Source organism: Pongo abelii, chromosome 1 (genome assembly GCF_028885655.2).
Source record: "Pongo abelii isolate AG06213 chromosome 1, NHGRI_mPonAbe1-v2.0_pri, whole genome shotgun sequence".
NCBI classification, from domain to species: Eukaryota; Metazoa; Chordata; class Mammalia; order Primates; family Hominidae; genus Pongo; species Pongo abelii.
Genome location: NC_071985.2, coordinates 151,375,601 through 151,397,540, shown reverse-complemented (window position 1 = coordinate 151,397,540; position 21,940 = coordinate 151,375,601). Strand labels below are relative to the sequence as shown.

Here is a 21,940-nt window from a genome sequence, read left to right as displayed (position 1 = left end):
ATATTTTGTTGGTGGTAAATAGTGAGTTCTCAGATTTTTATAATGAATTGATTTTTTACATATGTTGTGTCCGAATTTTAATTACAGTTTGAAAACAACACGTTTTCAAGCACACTTCTAAGGTTTGCTATTTAGATTAAAGGAACTAGAAAGCTTATAACTCTTACCCTATTGTAAAGTAAGAATTACCTCTGTCTGTAAGACATTTGCAATTAGAAGAAATTATGATACTCTTATTTCAAGCAACTTAGCTAAGAATCAAGTTATTCTCTTAACTTGACTTGCTTTTCATTTGAAAGAGGGCAAAATCTATTTCCTGGGTAATTTTGCAGAGCAAAGATATTAATACGTTGGGGTTTAATTGTATCCTGTGTTTAAATACACTGTGGGTGAAACCCCAGACCTCTGCTTAATTGCTGTGAGAAAATAGCCTGATTTCTCTGAGATTAGGCACACGCTTATGTATACTTTGACCTAAGAGTGCCTCCTTCAGAATTAATCTTCTAAGGTAGAGGGATTTGCTTTTATATGTGCAGCAGGGCCATTCGTGACAAACAGGGCCTAATAAACTAACTTCACCCCCTAGACCTCCCTTTTGCTGTCAACGTTTTTCTTCATCTATTCACCTCACACATCTCTTGTCCAGTGGCTTATTAGCAAATAACCCTCACTGGGCAGGGGGAGTAATTTTAATGGTATTTTTAAATTAGAGGACTTGGAACTTAAATGGGATACTTCAAAAATAAAACTATCTTTAAAACTTTCATTTTTACTAATGAAACATAAAGTACTCTAAAATAACTCCATTTAAGTAAATACCATAGCCCTTTGAAAAGACAAACAATTCGTATTTACTTAAAATTTGGTCTGCAGCTGTATTTTGTTGGATTTGTCTAATGTATGAAAGCACTTTTTCTTTCCCATCAGCTACATCCGAATTGTTTTTGTAAGATGTAACAGAATGTTCTGGTTTTAAAATATTTATATTAATCAAAGTTAGGGCTGTTTATATTTTTTGGCAATCGCGCTTTTCTTTAAAAGTGATGCACTCCTATTTAACTAAACAAAAGTGTTGAAATGGCCTGTCATATAAACTTCAACATAGCACAGTTGGTAATACAAATTCTGGAGATGGAAATAAAGGGGACGTAGTTTCTAGCTTCAGGTTAAACATGGATTAATAAAAAGAGCAACAGTGATAACTTCTAAGATTTTCCTGAGGAAATGTCATTCATTGCTGCTTATAAACTCTAGAGTTACCTGGTGGAAAGGTTTGTGTTCAAGTTTCTTGCTCTATTTTCTTGGGGCATTAGGAAGTAAATCCTAAGTGCGAGCTGAAAAATGACAAGCCACTAAAGCTGGAGGCTTAACACAACAATCAATTAATTTTAAAATTCCTTTATATTTTATACATATCCAAACGCTTTTAGTAATGATAAAAATACTTACATGTTACTTACCTGCAATCAACTGTATTTGTGGGCAGAAATAGCTAAAAGGAAAGAGCTGTTTTTAGAAGTCAAGCCTCCCACTATTGTTATTGCTACAAGCTTTTGTTGGTGAATCTTAAACTGTATGATCTATCTAGACTCACATAAGGAAAGTGGAGTTTTTGTTAAAGACATTTTAAACTTCAAGCCAACCTTAGTTAAATTCATATATAGTTATATGTAATTATTTCATAGCATGGACACTCCTAAATATTCTGGAAGTTTAATAAGACATGGCTTTAGGTTGATTGGTCTATTTGGGGTTTTTGTTCTTGTTGTCATATTCATTCTGTAGTTCAAACTGCATTGATTCACTTCTGTGGAAAATAATCCTAAACAGGAAGGGCAGGGACAGAAGACTTAGTCCCTAATATGGAAGTTATAAGTATTTGTTCTTTCAGAGTATGGTAAGGACATATCAAACAAACAGGAAGTATTATTATGCATTGCAGGCAAAGGGGTTAAAGGTCTCCTGTTTAAACTTTTGGCCCTTCTAGAATCCCTGATCCTTCATTATTTTGTTTAACTTGATGTAAGTCTTGACCAGTAGCTGACTTTGAGAAAACATTTCCTGACATCATTTCCAGAGGTGATGTGGGATTATTGTGCTTGCCTTCTCATTTTGGGTTGAGGATGAAAAGTCCAACAGTGGTTCCTGGTTAATACTTCAAGCACGGTCTTTTAATTAACAGGTCAGTTTAATTCATTCCTTTGGCTTTTAGCATTACAACTTCATTTTCACACTTTGGTTAAAATAATCAATGCACACAACACACACACACATTCACATACACACAAACAGATTTAAGGGGGCAAAAATGTGCTATAGCAGAACAAAAAATAAGTGGACTCTTTTTAATTACCTCATTCATAATATAAAGTGGTGGAGGATGAGCAAAAAGGTCAGGATATAATAAATATAAAATTTAAATCTCTAATTTACCTTTTTTATATCAGCTAAAGCCAATGAAAATAAACATGTATTCTATTATATTACACCATTACAGATTATTATTAATGTCTTGTTTCCAATTTTAGGCAATTTTGGTATAATCCAAATCTATATACTAGCCAGGGTAGGGGGTTTTGCTTGAGGTAATTGACATTATATAGTCCAAAGCACAGGAAGAAGTAAAACATATCTGTAATCTTCAACCATTTCCAAACAGAAGGGGATAATCGGGCCAATTCTTCTATTGTGCATCCTCCCTCTTCATGCAGAGATTCCTTTGAAGTCAGAGGGAGATGAAGGAGCTGAGGCTGAGAATGTGGCTGGAGGAAAAAAAAAATGAATATTATCAGGCCAGAGTCTCATAACCATGTTTTATGCCACATTAACCATTGGGTTTGCTATAATGCTGGGCCTTTTTATTATCGTTTTTACCTTCTAGTTTAATCAAGGATCACTAATACAACTTTTAATAATATACTGGGGTTAAAAAAATATGTTTATTTGAACTCCCTTAGATGAGATTCACAACCCAACCCCTCAAAAATGTAAAGAAATAATTTTATTTAGAAAAAGCTAAAAATGTAAAAAGCATCACTTTCTGCTTACATGTAAGTCTAGATGAAGCAGAAAAACTGACCAATTAAATTGGCATTCAGAGTGAGTACAGCACAGAGAGGAAGTTATGAAGGAGGTGGGGATTTATTTACTTGTCAAGCTATTTTCTCTCACTTTCTCCTTACTTCCTACCACCTTCAAGGAGAGAGAAAATGTTAGCTTGCATTTATGTCACCAAGCTAAAAGTTTATTTCTTAACCCTCCTTTGTTACAAATCACAGGGAGCATGAATGTATTTGAGTGCATAGAGGGAAAGTTATTTAATTCAAGCAAGGATGGACTAAGGCTGTGGAGAGTCATTAGACTTAGGTGAACAGACAGCTGTCCAGAGACTCTTCAGTTTCAAAATCGCCAACAAGAGGAAAATGACTGAAGACAGGAGCAAGGACAGAACCAATCAACTTGTCAGGCTGCGAAGCTATCTAAGAACAAGACAAGCTCTTCCTTCAATTAATATACATTATTTAAGAACAATGCTAAGCCATATGAGAGATAGTAGATGTACAAAGACAAAACACATGATTCTTAGAACATTCAAAGTTGTGTGGAGGTGAAAAACATGTTAATAAACAATAGCAAAGAATATGACAAGCGTCATAATACAGGTGTGTACTTAGTGCTATGAGAAGACAAAGAAGGGAGTTATTAATACTTCTTTGAGTTTGGAAAGAGGTATTGGATTGGTGAATAATAGCTTTACAAAAAAGTTAATAAATTAAGCTGCATCTTAAAGTATAAGTAGGTATTCATCAAGCAGAAAAGGAAGAAGTGGCCATTCCAGGCAGAAGAAATAATGTAGATTCAAACCAAAGCATGTCTTATTCAGGGAAGAAGAAGTTGTTGACTATGACTATAGCATATGGTATACAGGCTGTGTGGTAGGAGGAAGAGTCTATCATAATTCAGCTCCAAATTGCAGCCCAATAAACAAAGCCTTGTATGTTATGCTAAAGAGTGGGGACTTCATCCAGGAAGCAGTGGAAAGTCACCAAAATGTTTAAGCAGGGGAGTAACATGATAAGAATCGTGTTTTAAAAAATAGCTGGCATCAGTATAGAGGAAGGCTTGGAGAATGACAAAAATAGCATCATTTTTATGAGTTATAGAGAGGTTGAGAATTGAAAATGTGAGCCTTTGCTATGATAATAAATTAAGGAGGGATTTTAGGTTTAGGAGGTATAATTAAAAACAAAACAAAACTGGCAACCTCAATACGTACAACCTTTCATGTGCATACTATCAGGTTTGGGTCGGAGTGATATGGGTAGAAAAAATATGTTTCCAGTATAGTTAATAGTAGAAGATGGGTGCTTAAGTCAGAATCCCTGGAAGCCGGGCCTGAGATTAAAGTTGTTCTGAAAATGATTTACAAAGGGAGTGCTCTTGGGAGGAGGGAAACAAGAGGAGCAGAATAGGCAGAAGCAGGGAAGAAGGTAGCTAAGAAGGATGAAAACTGGCCTTAGCTGAGCCTGCTCCTTTGGGGAGCTCTGGAGCGTATATTGTACCACAGAGTTAGCTCCTCTTATCCCCAGGGAGGATAATTCTCAGGTAAGTTAGCTTGGTTCAGCTGAGGGCTAATCTTTGGGAAGGAGAGGGCTATGAGCTGTTAGCAGCGAAAAACACTTACAGCCGCTGGAGAACAAGAAGGATGCCAACAACAGCCACCACAGGCCGCCCCTTGCACTGCTCAGAACTACTTGCTTCTGACATTTAGTTTACTCCATTCAGGCACAACAGTTTCAGGATTCTGGTTAGTCACATGTCCTGTGCTCCTGTATAAGATAAAGATGAGTAAAACAAACTGTAGCTTCCACTGCTGCAGTGTGTCCCAAGCCCATAAAATAATCATCATCTACCCCTTCATCACTCTTCCAGGTGTTCCTCCTTATGGGCGAGTACTTCTGCAGGTCTAGATTGATTGCCTGAAGGCATAAGCCACATTCTCATAACTTAGGAGTCTAAGCACCTGATTACCAGGCCCTAATCTGGTTATGGTTGCTGTACTTGCCTGTTACAGTTAAACAAGGCATGGCAATACCAAGATGCGGCTCAACAGATCACTTGAGTGACAAACACATTGCTCCCTGTCTCTAACATGTAGCAGCATTTCTGCCTCCTCATGATAATCAGGTCATTTATCCTGCCAATACAGTAACTTTTTGTGCCAGCTAGTCTATTGGCATAAGGAGCTCAAAGTAATCTGGCAATAGCCATAGCTTTAAGTTTACTGAGACTTTTCCTAGATCCCCTAGGTGGAAGTTTCCCTCCTGTGGGACTTAGGACCTCTAGACTCACAAAACCTGAAGTTGCAGGAATGGGTCCCTGAGAGTGATGGTTGAATGGAGTTCTTATTTTTACTCTTTGATTCCTGTAATCATGTATTCTAATCATTGAGGACAGAGAACCATATAGTATCTGTTGCTTTAAAGTGCACACTATACTCCGAAAGATAATACTTATCCCCATAGAGATGGCATCCTATGCCATCTCTAAGCTGGTGCTGTAACTGGGACAGCGTGTGGTAGGACCAGTGAACTCCATGAGCATGTGCCCATTGCCATACCTCCTTTTCCATAAAGTGAGTTCCTTGGTCCAATTAACATTATTTTATCCATATGGTCCACAAAGATGATGCCCTGTAGAATGTCTATACAGTCCCAATCCCTACAGACTATATTTGGACCAAGCTGGAGAACTCACATAACCCTGGGACAAGATCATGACTCTTGTTATTAATCAATATGAATGCAAGCTGCTTCTGATCCCCCCTCCCTAATGGGTATTAAAAATAACACATTTGCCAGAACAATAACCACATATCTTGTATCTGGTTAACTTGCCCTAGTAAATATATCACATGCAGCATAACAGCTGTGATTGAAACTACAACTTGGTTCAGTTGGCAGTACTCTGCTCAGAACTCCATGATCCATCTAATTTGTGTATGGTCTAGATTGCTCAGCTATGTGCAGATAGAGGATCTTCACCTATGTATCCTTTAAATCTTTGAGACTATCTATTTTGAGAGTAGTATTTATTTATTTATTGCACTAATCTGTGCAATTTTCCTCAGGATGTGGTAACTGGTTTTGATTTAGACCGTAGACCGTAGAGGATAGTTTCAAAGACTTCCACTTTGATAGTACAATAGTTGGTCAAGAAAACAATGGGATAATTCATCAACCTCTAACTGGCTCATGCCAATTATACATTCAAGGACTAGAAAAATGATCATTAAATGAGTGTGTAAACCCAGTAGAACCACTGTGAAATAAGTCTAGATCAGAACTCCATTTATTTCCTGACACTTACATGCTCATACTCTAACAAGCGGCCCATGGTGGTGCTGTCAGCATCAACTCCTATCTTATATCTACCAATCCTAAAAAGATCTGAGCATTCCCTTTGTTCCAGTGTGCAGTTTTCTGAGTAAATACTTTTGGTCCTTTTGGGTAAGAACTGAGGAGTCACACACTTACTATAATGTTGCAGTTCCTGTCTCATGGAGACCCAGAATCTCCTTCAGTCAATAGTTTCAGGGTAAGAGAACTCACTCAGGTATGAAGACAAGGCAAGAAATTATGACTTTCCATTGAGACATCCGATCTCAGCCTTTTGCTCATTATTTTCTATCTCTTTTGATTATGTGTATGAACCAATACCCTTGTTGGTGACTCATCTATCTTGCCCTTTCACATAGTAACCATTTCCGTGGATACCTTAAGACAGTTCCCACCCCCACCCACACAGCAGCCATTTCAACCCAGTTGCCCATTGTGGTGACTGCACTCACTTTGCTTCTGACAGTTAAGTGCTTCCCTGTGGCCCCTGTTAATCAGGAATCCTACCATCCCCCTTGCTACAATGGACCCCAGTCTTTTAATCACATGTCCTTCTATCCCTGGTTTAAGAAGGACTGTGCTTCTCCACAATGTTGGAACCTCTCTGATCAGCAAATTCCTCATCATGTTAATAAACAGCATGTCCTCCAAGCTCTCCTAAGGAACATAGATATGGATATTTCAATCTTCCATAATGAACCCATTTTTGCATGCTCAGTTTTTTTATTGGTTTATTTCTTTCTCCAAAATCTATTACTATAGTGCCAGGATCTCCATTTCATGTGACCCATTACTTTTTCCAAGCTACCGAGAGCTCTCCCAGACTTACATTAGACCTATCATATAAGACTTTGCTAGGTATTAAATCCTGTGTTACAACAGAACAACCCCATATGAGAAAACTGTCCATTACATAGCTTTATATTCTGCCAGGACCCTCAGGATCCACTCCCAGGCATACTTTTTGAGCATACATGCAGTCAAGTCCTAGATATCCCATGGAGTGTGTAACTCATTTCCTTCCTTAGCAGGCCATCAATTCCCTAGCTGGGTCATGCTGAAATGTGGCCCAAATTATCAGTCTGACTTCCATGAGGGAAAGTACAGGCAGATCTGAGGATTGTCTCATAAGGCACCTGCCTCATTTGAGACCTTGGCGTAGTCTTCATGTGAAGGAAGCTTTCTCTTCCAACAAGAGAAAAGGGGGCTTACTAGCCATTTCTGTGAGCCACACATGTTCAGGGGACAATGTAGTTGTAAGGTGCTCATCTACTCAGATATCCCTATCCCAAACTTCAGGGTACTACTCCTTTTTTTCAGAGCCCTAAATTTTGCACAGGAAGCTTGCCTAGGCTGAGAATTTAGCCTCCTTTAAAGTTCTTCCACTTCTGCAAATGAGCCATGAGCCTGATCTCCAAATCTGTCTGCTTTCTAGCTACAAGAGAATAATGTCTCTTTAAATGATGCTAATGAGATTTTCTGACTCTCACATTTTGCTTTAAATGCCAAATAATAGAACTGAGTCTGTGTATTAAGCAAACTCTAAGATGGCTCCCAGTGAGCCTTGCCTTGTAGTGTTCATGACATTGTGTAATCCACTCCCTTAAGTATGGGCTGGCTTTGTAACTTATGTTTAACCAACAGAATATGACACAAGTGATGGGACATCACTTCCATTATTAAGCTACATAAGATTGTCACTTCCTTCTTGCTACCAGAATCCCTCTCTTGCTGGCTTTGATCAATTAATCTGCCCTATTGGAGTGCCCCATGTGTCAAGAACCTGAGGATGGCCTTCAGCGAATAGTTCACAAGGAGCTGAATCCTGTCAACAATCACATAAGCTTGAAAGTGGATACTTCCCCAGTTGAGCCTTCTGGTGACACCCTAGCCTTAGATGGTACCCGGATAGCAGCCTTGTAAAAGACTCTAAAGCAGAGGACTTAACTAAGACATCCCTGGACTCCTGACCCATAAGAACATGGAGATAATAAGTGTGTGTTGTTTTAAGCTGCCTAACTTGTAATAATCTGTGACAAAGCAATAGATATCTAATACAGCCTGTTATTTTATCTCTTCAATGCATCAGTGATATTTAGCAACAATTAGCCATATCTTTAGAGTTCCAATTTCCCCATACCTGTCAAAGCCAGAGACATTGCATCAGCTACTACATCCTCTCCTACCTATATCTTAACCCAGTTTGCTATCATGGGTGAAAATTTTAGCCAGAGGTAGGCAAATGTTTTCTGGAAAGAACCAGATGGTAAATGTTTTAGGCTTTGAGATCATATGGTCTCTGTCTCAAATACTCAATTCTGTCTAAAAATTGTTAAATGAATATGTTCCAATAAAATGTTATTTACAAAAAGAAGTGAGTTGAGTTTGGCCTACAGCCATAGTTTGCTGACCCCTGATCTTAACAATTACCCTGCTATATGATGCCAGGGACTAACAATAATTCATCTACCACCAGTGATAAGAACCTTATTATCATCCACCTCCCGAATCTGAGCTTAGTCTCTGCTTCTTAGGACCCTTCCAGTATCATTCAACTTGACTTGGGATCTCTAAAAGCAGAAACTAAGAAAAGGATTCTTATAAAACTAATTTATTGAGGGAGTGCTTTCGGAGAAGGGAAAGGAAGGAGAGGGCAAAGGAAGAAAGATAAGCAAGAAGTACGTTCAGCTGAAAACTGTGAGAGCTTGGTCCTACAGGAAGCTCTGAAGCACTAGAGGTCAATTCGCCCTTATAGTATGTGTGTAGGTGTGGTGAAGGGGGTGTAGGCGTGGGGAAGAGGGTGCAGGCAGGGAAGGAAGAGCTTTCATATTCCTTATATCAGTAAAGTATTGGCTGTTGGCTGCCTGGGCGGGGGAATGGCCCAAGTAAAGCAATTTCCCTTCTCAGGGAAGGGAAGTAGCTAGGTATGGGTACTTTCCTATTCCTTCTTTGGGACAACCCATTTACCCCAATTACATTTCTGTTTATGACCTAGAAGCATTTTCATTAATTTCTAAGGAATAGAAATAGGATGGTCAAAATACAAAGAATATTAATAATGCCAAAAAGGATGCAAAATAATTCCTGTTCATTTTGGTTTTGTATTTGATAGGTGTTATCACTTTTCTTAGCCTATTTGTCAAAACTGGAACTAACATAGTCAAAGTGAACAGAGTGGAATGACAGTTTGAGGAGCAATTACAAGAAACGTGCAGTAGCAGGATAAAACACAAATAGCTCAAAGTTCTCATATCACCTGGTGCTCACTATTAAATAGTGTAATAACAATCACCCTAGAGACCAGCTGCTTCAGTTTCTATCCCACGCTATCCCTTACTGGAGCTGTAAACTTGGGTAAGATATTTAAATTTCTGTGCCTCCTCAGTTTCCTAATCTGTAAGTTGGGGTTAATGCTAGTATCTACCTCGCGAGATCACTGTGGGCAAAAATGAACTAATATGTGAAATGTTTACAATACTATTTAGTGCATAGTGTACACTGAGCATTGGCTTGATTGTTGTTGATGTTCCATTATTTGTGATCACTCACTTATCTACTATCTTATTTAAATGTAGCTTTTTCAGTGTACCTTAATTTGGATTTTGGGCTCTATTACCTCTTATTCCTATGCTTTGAAATATTTGAAGATATAATTAGAATAGTCTACTCTCAGCAAAAATTCAAGTCTCTTTCCTAGACCCCAAGGAAAATTCTGCAAAAAGCCATATCCTTGAGTTCCTTCTGCAGACAAACAGTTAAAAGTGTACCTATGCTTCTAAGCAAAAACCATTAAAAAAGAGTATCTCTATCCACATCTGAGATGATTATCCTTTAGTAATGAATCTAAAGAGGCTCCAATTTTTTGTAAGGTAAAATGATGCCTAAAGTATGCGAAGTTTGTTGGCATGGCTGAGCACAAGCGAGAAGCTTTGGAGAGTTCAAAAATAGAGGCTTCTATATATTTCTGCACATAGACAACTATGTATGTATGTAGAAACACATAAAGAATATTGTTTATTATATGTTTATATACACTGGCTCAGGAGAGTATAAGCTTCCAATTTTTAGATGTATAAATATACTTTTGAATCTATAATAATGCAGAGTACAAGATTTTGTACGTTGGAGACAGGTGAAATATATCTGATCCCCATCATCTGCCTGGCACTTCTACTTCTCTTCATCTTTATAAATCACTGCTCAATAAACAAGAAAATAGGAATCAAGCAACCATGGAGATTTGGAAGAAAGATCACAATTATTTGACAAGTGAAACATCTGGAAAGGGATCATGGCCTTATTATCTTTCAAAAATAGTTAATGAAACTCTTCTTTTAGTTCACCGAAGAATTCAAAGTGGAAATGCTTCATCAAACATTAACTAAGAAAATGCATGCCAACGCTTTGAATAAGTCAAGTTGTCATTCTGCTCCATAAATATTTATCCTGCAGATGGTTTTTGAAACTACCAGTTTCCTTATTATAAGGAAAAGTTAAGTTAGTATATTTATTTTAGATTATATTACAGAACTTTTCAACAGTTGGGATTTTTAAAAACATTTATTCCATTCCTTTTCCTATTTAAAATCAGTGGCTTGAATTGAACAAATCATAACGTAGTTGGAATTCTCACACTTTTCAGGTGAAAGATTGGTCTCACCTATTATGTGTCTTCTTGACCATGTAAAAATCCATTTAAAAATTAGAAATCTTTTGAAATTCTACCTTTCAGAAAGAAAATATTTAAAAATTGATAAGCCATTGGACAGCAAACAGCTTTTGAAAAACAATTACATTGAAAAAGTAAATCATTTTCAATCCAAATGTGATTGTGCCTTTCTGGTTTTAAAATGTATTCTTTTATAAGAATATAAGTATAATAGAATAAGTAGCAACTGGTGTAAAGTGAAGTAGCAAACACATTTAATATAAACACACTGCATTGTGTCTATTTGATTCAATCACCAAACACTTATTGAGCACTGAGTAGATGTCAGGAACTGACAGGTGCTAAGAAGGCAAAAATGAAATGGTGATTACTGCCTTCAGGGAACTCCTAGTCTAATGGAGGTGACAGACACCTCTACAGCTATCTATAATAGAGTGTGACATGTGCTATGCTAGCAGCACCAGCTAAGTATTACACGAGCGAAGGGGCGGGGGATGGGAAGTAACCTCCTGAATCCAGTTTAAAATTGAGAAATGTAATACTTTTTATGAAGCAAGGATCACAAAGAAAGTCAGTCAATATATAAATGAAGATAAACAAAAGCCTTTGAGGGAAAAAATTTAGAAGACAATTCTTAATTGTACCTTCCCAGTAAACATGGGAGTAATAACATTTAGAGAATTGAAAGATTGTGAACAATGTGCCTATTTTTACATCTCAAGAGTATTTTTGCAGGATGTAAGTTGTGACTGTAATGACAGACTTCTGTGCAGTGGCATTCCTATAACTACTATGAATGTACTCAACTTCATTAAAATCATTAACAATTACCAAAGATCATTATTTCAGTATGGCAGTCAACCACATGCTAAAACTAAATTTGCACCTAAGTATATTCAGTACTGGGGCAAATGTGGTCAAAATTGATTAACATTTAAGAAAATTACAATGTCACAAAAACTGAAGTGCTAAGCAATTCATTCCGTTAATAAAACTTACTTAGAATGGCAAGATATAAATAATTACATGAGCCTGCAATATAAATGTATTGCCTTAGCATTTGCTTAGCTCTTTGGGCTATTAAATAATAGTTCTATATCTGAGTGTCTTAGTCCATTTGGGCTGCTATAACAGAATGCTATTGACTAGGTTGCTTATAAGCAACAGAAATTTATATCTAACAGTTCTCGAAGCTGAGAAGTCCAAGAGCAAGGCACCAGCAGATTTAGCGTCTGGTGAGGGCTGCTTCCTGGTTCATAGGCAGCTGTCTTCTCCTTGTCCTCACAGGGCAGAAGGGGTGAGGGAGCTCTCTGCGGCCTCTTTTATAAGAGCACTGTTCCCATTCATGAGGCCTCTACCCTCATGACCTAGTCACCTACCGAAAGTCCCACCTTCTAATGCCATCACAGTGGGAACTAGGATCTTTTTTTTTTTTTTAACAACTGGTAATCAATTTATTAAAGTAGTTGACTTAAGCATCTGCAATGGTGACTTCCACTTCAACTCCTGGCTCAATACTGAAGTCATCTGCTTAGCAATCTCAAAAGGACTGTGCAAGTCAATGAGTCGCTTGTGGATTCTCATCCCGAAATGATCCCATGTCTTAGAACCTTCACCACAAGGATTTTTTCTTGTAGTGATTCTCAAACTCTTGGTAGGCATTCGAACTGGTCCTTTCACTTTGAGATTCTTTTCCTTTCCTCCTCTGATGAAGTCAGCTCACACCTTCTCCAGAGATTTTACATTGCAGCTCGTTAGAGTGATTCGAATTCAGTGAATTGTCACCTCTGGCTCCAAGGATGCTTTTCCTGTATCCTTAAAAGCCATGGCTGCTGCGCGGCTCCCTGACCGACTTGTTCCTTGGCAAGAGCGAACAGTGGTGAGTCAGGAGAAAGAGCGGGCGGATCAGAGCTCCGCACCACCTACGACTGTGTCTTCCTCAAAGAGGGAAACTAGGATCTTAATTTATGAATTTTTATTTCCAGAATCCCTGGATTTTACTTTTTTTTTTTTGGACAAGTTTCTGAGTGAGGTGATTAAAATGTATCAAGCAACAGAAACTTTTGGCACGACAAATTTTTTTTCCTGAAAAATTCCCCCACACATTTGCTTTTGAGAGGTAACACACAGGATTAAGTAGTCTGTAGCTTTCTGCCTTAGTATTTGTCTTGGGTTTTTGGTGATGAGTGGACACGGCTATGTACAACTGCTGCTTCTTGAACTCTTCCGTCTGTCTGTCCCCCATCTGTCTGTCTTTGGTTAGTAAGATGGTTTTGCCTTATCTTTTTGAATATTTGAATAACATGATTAAATTTTTAAAGAATTCTACAAAATAAGGATTTAAGCACAGTCCCTGCCCTGTGAATTTATAAGATAATGAAAAGGCACCTTCCAAACAAAGAAAAGATGGAAAGATATTCTTCCTGAGAAAAGTATGTAACAATAAGGAAAAGCCAGTCGTCTCTTTTCTAATCCTTTGCCTTTGATATCTGTCATTTGGGGGAGAGGGTTATGTGGGTGTTGGGTGGTGTTACAGTAGTAGTTAAAAAGTTCTCTTCATCCTGTGATACTGATTCTCTACCCTTTGTCACTAACTTCCTATCTTACAATATTACTTTCAGATATTTTCTCTCTTTAGCTTACCACCAATGAATTACATTTGCTACAAATATAATTCTTTCTACAAAAACAGAAAGTGCATATGAAAAAATAAAGAAAAAAATTATATTTGCTAATATTTTACGTGTTTGAATTAAAGTTTAAAAAACATAATAGCAAAGCAGTAATGATAAAAATGTGAATTTATTTAGCGTTTCACAATTTTCAAAGCATTGTACATATATTATCTCATTTGATCCTCATAATAACCATGTGGATAGGTAGAACAGGCATTATTGTTTTCATTTTACACATGAGAAAATTAAATACCTTAACTGGGTTACCCCAGAAATGTAAGACAAAGATTCAAATGCAAATCCCATTGTTCCTTGACTTACAATGGGGTTACATCCGGATAAACCCATCTTAAGCTGAAAATATTAAAAGTCAGAAATGCATTTCATACCCCCAATAAACCCATCAAAAAGTTCTAAAATCTTAAGTCAAACCACTGTGAGTCAGTGACTGTTTGTATTTTACTTGAGCTGATCCCCAGAAACATTGATAGGGAGTGTGGAATGAGTCGGAAGGGAAGAAAGCCAATAGAAGATGTGTTTTCAAGGTGGTTTCCAATTTGGCAGTTCAGTCGTGCTGGGGAGCTAGGAAAGCTGGTACACAATGCAGCCCAGTGTTAGCTCAGTTAAGGGGTAAAGAAGCTGGAATATTTATCTACCAACTCTCCACCTATCTTTGGTTGAAGTCTGCCTCCAGAGGTAACAACTGTAGTGTACTTCTGGTTTGCATTTTTTGGTAAACTGAGCATATTCTCAGAGCCAGAAAAAAGTCCTCACTCCCAGAGTCACGGATGTTCAGAGTAAGCAGCTTTCAAGGTGCAGAGGTGAATGACAGGTGGGGCAGAATGGTCTCGGTTAGCCAAACTCAACAAGGTTAGGCAATTTATCAAACCAGAGTTACACAGCTAATATTGGCAAGACCATGAAGGGACTTAGGCCTTTGGCTGTTTGGGTAGATTCCTGGATAGAGTAAAATAGATGTCATTTCTTGTTCTCAAAGTATAGGTTAGGAAAGAGAGTAGATAAGAGAGAATATATTAAGCGTGAAAAAAATATTATTTCTAAAGGTCTTACAATAATTGAGATTTGTTCACCCTGTACATATAATAAAATTATTCAAAACCTGAAGCTTTTATAGAATGCAAAGAAATATCAATATACGGACCTTTACATAGCAAACATGCCAATACTCTGCCAATATACATTGCCAAGGTTTTCAGTCCAGTTGGTGGTATTTTGCTGAGGACACTGGAACAAATTTTTGTATTTACAAGTGCCATAACACGTTTAAAGGACATGTATATTGCAGAAAATCATGACACACAAGTGGTCAGGCAAACATTATGTGGAAAAGTCCCAGCTGATGTGTATGTTATCGCTAAACAGCCTCTTCACATCAGTGGCACTCACGCCTCAGTTTCACAGTTGTGAAATATTTGCATACAGATGTGAAGGTATTCTTGTGGCTTACTCAATAAACCAGAATGGGGCTTTATGCACCCCTGAGTTTTCAATTAATGTTGTTGACAGAATGAATGGCTATTTATGCCACGAGCCTTTCATGTTCATTCATGGTACACAATACCTAAGTCTTAAAGATCTCATCTAAATGCCTCCCCTCTTGGGAGGGTGCTTATGGATTCCATTGTATATATAGGGTAGCATAAGGTTCAATGATTCTATCTAATCAGCAGAGTGGACCTTACATTTTAGCAAAGGCCACTGAAGCCTTTGTTCTGCAACAGGGCATTATCCCACAACTTCTACAATAAGTTGAATGTCTGTGTGTCCAAAGATCTTAGGCAACCAATGCCTGAACTTCACTTTCCCAAGTATGCCTTTCTGTCCTCACCACACCCCAACACTCATATTTTTGGGAAAAGGATACCTACACAGGAAAATCATTTTTCTATGTGTAGTGAGCCCTTAGTACACTCATCCATTTGACTGTGGTGAATAAGGGCCTGGAACATGGTTGGAGCCCAGTAAATGCTTGCTGAATTTAATCCAACAAGAAAGAAACAGCACTACCAGCCCTGGCCCCTGTGTACTCTAAGATATCTGTAACATGGTACAATTCCTGGAGGTAGAAGGTAAAAGTGAGTACCTCCTTTACCCCACCTATTCAACAGTCTCCTCAAGGAAAAGAAGTGTGTAAATGTTGTCTGAGAAAGATTTTCATGGTAGATGAATGAAATTCCAACTTTCTTCTTGGATGAAAAATAATTCCAGTGATAATGGAATTAGAATTTTGTTGCATTTAATCATTGTTAGTTAAAATCAACATAATAATTCATCTTTCCATACAGTTTTATTTTTTAAAAAAAATTCATCATCATCTATTGTTAACCGCACATTGGCCCTATGAAGCAGCTAAGGATTGCTGTCTCCATCCTTCAGATGAGAAAACCAAGGCTCATTAAGCTTAAGTGATGTCCATTTAGGTGATATCAGAGACAGGGATACAAATGCAGGCTTATCAGATGTAATCTAAAATAACACATTTTAAAAGTTCCAACTATGTTTCCCAAGTTTTGAGACTCCATATGAAAAATACAGTCATGTTTGTTTACTTCTGCAAAGCAAATTAAATGTGTAGCCCATGCATTATTAATGTCTATTATTTTCGTTCCTAAGAAGTATGTGTATCAAATTGCCTTTACAAGAGAAACTGTATTAAAACAACTTGTATTATTTACATGCCTTTTTAGTTTGCACTTGAGCGTTTATTTTTCTGCTAACTTTAAGACAGTAATATGTGACGCTATTTTCAAAATCAGACATGCTGGTGACTGTTTTGGAGCATAGATCAGTGTTTGTACTTAAGGTGTCCAGCCTGGAATAGGACTGTACCATTAAGCCTGGAATAGGACTGTACCATGGTACCAGGACTGTGCCATATGTCCTGGAATAGGACTGTGCAAATAAGCAAAGACCGCCAGACCAAATGGATGCCAAAGCCTTGAATTGTAAACTAACCCCAGAGGAACTTTTAGAGTTGTTAGAACATTTGCCCATTATTTCTAGAAGAATGTCAGTGGCTCTAATCCATCTCAAACTTCTTCTCAATATAGCTCATTTCCTCTTGAAATTTTTCTTCTGTTCTATGGCCAGCATAGACAAGAAGGGGCAGACAGGCCTAGAGTAGACCCCAGGACTCTTAGACCTAACTTAGGGCAAACGCAGAGAGATGCCCCAGGCAAATATGCACACCAGCATATTTGGACACCAGCAGCAGGGCAAATTGCTGCCTGATTTGCAGTTCTGCACTCTATCAGAATTTTATATCTGGAAGATAATAATTTAGAGACTAATACAACATGCTCATTGAATAGATTAGGAAATGTGTTTCTCAGAATTTGAATGACTTGCCCTAGTTCAGTAGTAGAATGAGAGATAAAACATGCCACTTAGAGTGGAATAAAATATATTTGTTTGTTTAAAAGCATGACATTAATCAAGACAGACTAGTGGTGTAGCTGGAGGACCAGACTTTAGATCACAAGATTTCTAAGTGAACTTTGATTTACTTAAAAACCCTGAGATAGAATATAAGTCAGTTTGGCTATCCTGCCTAAATAATGAAGTTAATATTTATTTCTGGAAAGGCTTGGATCTATCATCTAAAGTCTTAAATCATATTCATTCAATGCCATGCTTAAGCAGTACAGTAATGAAAAGGAACAGTCAGTCTGAAAGAGAGAGCTGCTGATCGACACTCAAGTAATGAGTGTGCTTCCATCCAGTGCATAGGTGATCATTGGTGAGAGGAGGGCATGACTAGCAACTGCGTTTTCCTTGGCGCAATGCAGAGCTGAGCAGGATGATTTATAAACCTCAACACATTGAGGACCAAAAAAAATAAATCATTAAGTAGCATGCCTCATGATTCAACTTGCTTTTCTTTCCCTCTAACATGGGTAATAAATTGTGTGGACTTTAATAATTTATAGGAGATGTTGTTATAATGTGAGAATATTAACTTTGGTGAGTCTTTTAATTTGCCTGTGATGTCAATAGTGTGCTGAAGTGTTTCTTCTACAGGACAGCAACACCACTAATGCACAATTGTATTCTGACACTTCAGTCAGAGGCTCCTGGGGAACAGAAGAGACAGTTCACTTTAGCACTGATCTTATCCATTTGGTGCATGTCCCTCAGGAATTACATGCCACCGAGAGAATTAAAAGGAACAGTTTGAAAGCACTTAGAATCATATTAGCACATTCATATCCAACCCCTCTTCCCCATGTCCTCGTGGAAAGATAGCCTGACTCAAGCAATTTTATTTCTGCCCAGGATTACGCCTCAGAAAAAGAGAGAGAGAGAGAGAGAGAAGAAATCTTAACTAACAAAAAACAGCACAAGGAAAGCCCCCAGAATATTCTAGATTCATCTGAGAATGTGGCCAATTTCTTCCCAGTTAATAATGTCCTCCACAGATTTTCCCTCATATGTTTTCTCGTCATTTCACAAATGTGACAGTAGTGACCCTCTCATATTTCAGAAGTAATTCCTCTCTGCCCCACCTATGTTTTCAATCAGGGAGGAAAGGGTTTTGTAACAGTTTAGTGAACATCAGAGCCAGAAAAGGTTGTATAGGGAGAAGAAAGAGGCAGAATGAAAGAAAAAGGAAGGCAGAACAGCTCAAGAGATGATGTTATGGGAAAAGAGCTTCTGTGATAGGGCTGAGTGCGGAAGAGCCTGAGAGCATCAGCCAGGCACCATTCCGAATTTTAATTCCAATCTACAAGCTGCAAACACAAATGAAGACCTGCCCCTTCCTGAGTTTCAAGTAAACCTCTCTCCATGTATAGATTCTGCTACTTAAAAAAAAATAAAATAAAATGAAACACATGAAGCAGTTAATTGGAGATATTAAAATGAAGTGACCAGTGGCCAGGCACAGTGGCTCACACCTATAATCCCAGCACTTTGGGAGGCCGAGGTGGGTGGATCACCTCAGGTCAGGAGTTTGAGACCAGCCTGGCCAACATGATGAAAGCCTGTCTCTATTAAAAATACAAATATTGGTGGGGTGCAGTGGCTCACGCCTGTAATCCCAGCCCTTTGGGAGGCTGAGGCAGGTGGATCACGAGGTCAGGAGTTCAAGACCAACCTGACCAAGATGGTGAAACCCCGTCTCCACTAAAAATACAAAAAATAGCCCGGCGTGGTGGTGGGTGCCTGGAATTCCAGCCACTTGGGAGGCTGAGGCAGAGAATTGCTTGAACCTGGGAAGCAGAGGTTGCAGTGAGCCGAGGTAGCGCCACTGCACTCCATCCTGGGCAACAGAGCAAGACTCCGTCTCAAAAAAACAAAAAATACAAAAATTAAGCTGGACATGTGGCTCATGCCTATAATCCCAGCACTTTGGTAGGCCGAGGTGGGCGGATCACATGAGGTCAGGAGTTCAAGACCAGCCTGGCCAACATGGCAAAACCCTGTCCCTACTAAGAATACAAAACTAGCCAGACGTGATGGCATGCACCTGTAATCCCAGCTACTCGGGGGGCTGAGGCTTGAGAATTGCTTGAACCCAGGAGACAGAGGTTGCAGTGAACCGAGATCGCACCACTGCACTCCAGCCTGGGCAACAGAGCGAGACTCTGTCTCAAAAAAAAAAAAAAAGTGTCCAATACATGCAGAAACCACTGGTGGTAAGGTGAGGAAGGCTGGTGTTAATACCTTAGCACATGATGGTAGAAGGTCAATGACTGAGTGGAAAAAGCAACAGAATCAAAGACTAGATCACTCTCTCTTTTCTCTCTCTTTTTTTCTCTCTCTCTCCCTCATACATCTCATGTGTTCAATGGCTAGTCCTAATTCTTTGAATTTTCATTAAAACATTTTTTCTTTGGCCTAAAATATGTAGTTCCTCTCTCCAAATCTAACCTGAAATTCGGCTTTTCTCTTATAACCCAAACCCGAGAATCTCAGTGGGCCATTGGTTCTTTAACCTCAGCACTTTATTGTACTTTCCTTATAGGTTCTAGTTCAAGATTTGGGTCTTTCTAAAGGAGTGTATATGTGTATGCATGTGTGTGCGTGTGTTTGAATGCATGTGTGTGTAATGATACGTGCACTACAACACATACTTATCTTCCAGAAAATATAGATGCATAGCTATGTAGTAAATCTCTTTCATGACTAAATCAATCTGTATAAATCAGGTATGTATGTCAATGCCCAGGCTGACCTACAGGATGCCAGAAAGTTCTGACATACTAAGACAAATTTTAAAACTGCAAACTTTTACATTTTTTCTTATATTTCACAGTGCCATCCATTCAACTCCCAACATTCTGAATAATGTTCCCATGGTAACTTGTGCTATCAGCAAGACTAGGAATACAGCTCAGGAAGAAAGGACAATTGTGGAAAATATTTTATAATTACCAACATGTGACTATTTGCACATCATCTTTTATGCCCAAAAAAAAAGGAAGGAAAAGAAGCAAAGGCTCTGCCATTAAAGGCGAGTCCTGTTCCTTGTCTTTTCTTAAATTGTATGGCTTATTTATTAGGGTCTAAATAAAGTTAGTAACTTGCCAAGGGGTATGGTTCTTGAACTTAGTTTAACAAATGAATCAAATGAATCTCTTTTCACTAGTCAATCTTTTCACTAGTTCATAGGAACCTAATATCTTTTTTTTTTTTTTTTTTTTTTTTTTGAGCCAGAGTCTTGCTCTGTCCTTCAGGCTGGAATGCAGTGGCATGATCTCAGCTCACTGCAACCTCTGCCTCCGAGGTTCAAGCAATTATCCTGCCTCAGACTCCTGAGTAGCTGGGATTACAGGTGCGTGCCACCACACCTGGTTAATTTTTTTTAGTTTTGGTAGAGATGAAGTTTCAACATGTTGGCCAGGCTGGTTTCGAACTCCTGACCTCAAGTGATCTGCCCACTTTGGCCTCCCAACGTGCTGGGATTACAGGCGTGAGCCACTGTGCCTGGCCTATAAGAACCCAATATCTTAAACAGAATATAGATGAGCTACTTTGGTTGAAGTAGTGAGAGGAGGCCTAGAGCTCCTCATCCTCGTTTCCCCATGCGGAGCGTTGTGTGTACTCCTGCAGTCCAGTGAGCTACAGCTTGAAAACCTCCCAGGTTAGAGCATAGCACAAAGGGAAGTTCAAGTTGCCTTCACAAGATTCAGGTAAATATAAGACCAAATCAAATTATCAGTGAAACAGACACAAGTGCCAACTGCAAGCTACTGTCTTACATTGTAGAGATTTTATAAGTACTAAGGACTGAGATGCTTTCAAACCTTAGAAGTGAGAGATTTCCTGGGATACAAGACTTTCAGTGCTAAAATCAAGACAGTCATGGGCAAATCAAGAGAGCGGGCCACCCTACCAAAGGTATCCTTTTTGAGAGTCCAGGTACCATGTCAAATCTTGTCTTGCAGTGCTTAGAGAGTAGCAGCAGCATCTTCTTGTCGAGAGCACAGCACATTAGGATTCAGCTGAGCCATGTGTGTTTGGCATTGGAGAGCTCTAGGTTCTCAGATAGGGGAAAGAGAGGAGAGATAATGAAAAATACCCCTGTTCTAAACCACAACACAGAGAGCAGGTATACAAATGCACACCCACACACTTTGAGAAAGATATTATGTTTATTCATTTTTACCACCATTGGTTCTTCTTTAGATGTGAAAGCACTTACACATAATCTCTTTTCAGCTTCCAAGACTGGAAACTTTACAGATGAAATAATGGCTCAGGTCTTTTGTCTCAAATTCAGTGTCCAGAGTACTACCAACCACATAACCTGAGTACATGATTTAGGGTCACAGATGAGGGCAGCATAGGAGCAGCAATTCCCTCAGATGCTATAACACCTGCCATCCAAGGCCAACATAAAGAGCCCTTCCCCCAGTCTGCAAATTCCTTTGAATCAGCCCTGCCCCTGGAGATTTGGCCCTGCTTAATTACAAGGCTGAATTCTAAATGTGCTTGGTGTTTGTCAAGTCAAGAGAGAGAAAACTACTCTGTTTGTGATTTATGTGTGGCCAATGACAAACTGTATTATTCAAGAGAGAAGAGCAGATGGCCCCCAAACAAGACAGTTATGGCCCACAATTATAATAGTTATAGTACCCAGTAGATCTCCAGGATACCAAGAGAGCAAGAAATCTAACAGTCATACCAAAGACACTTAAAGGAAAAGGAGTTTAAACTAAGCCCCCACATAATAA

At 38.6% G+C, this 21,940-nt stretch overlaps 1 protein-coding gene and 1 pseudogene across 5 annotated transcripts in view; one reads left to right on the top strand and one right to left on the bottom strand.

The window, feature by feature from the left end:
* The window catches only part of ADGRL2 (adhesion G protein-coupled receptor L2), a 577,862-nt gene that overhangs the window by 167,021 nt on the left and 388,901 nt on the right, over positions 1–21,940 (top strand). The gene's annotated exons all lie outside the window — the stretch shown is intronic.
* LOC112128749 (small ribosomal subunit protein uS10-like) lies at positions 12,513–12,894 on the bottom strand (annotated as a pseudogene).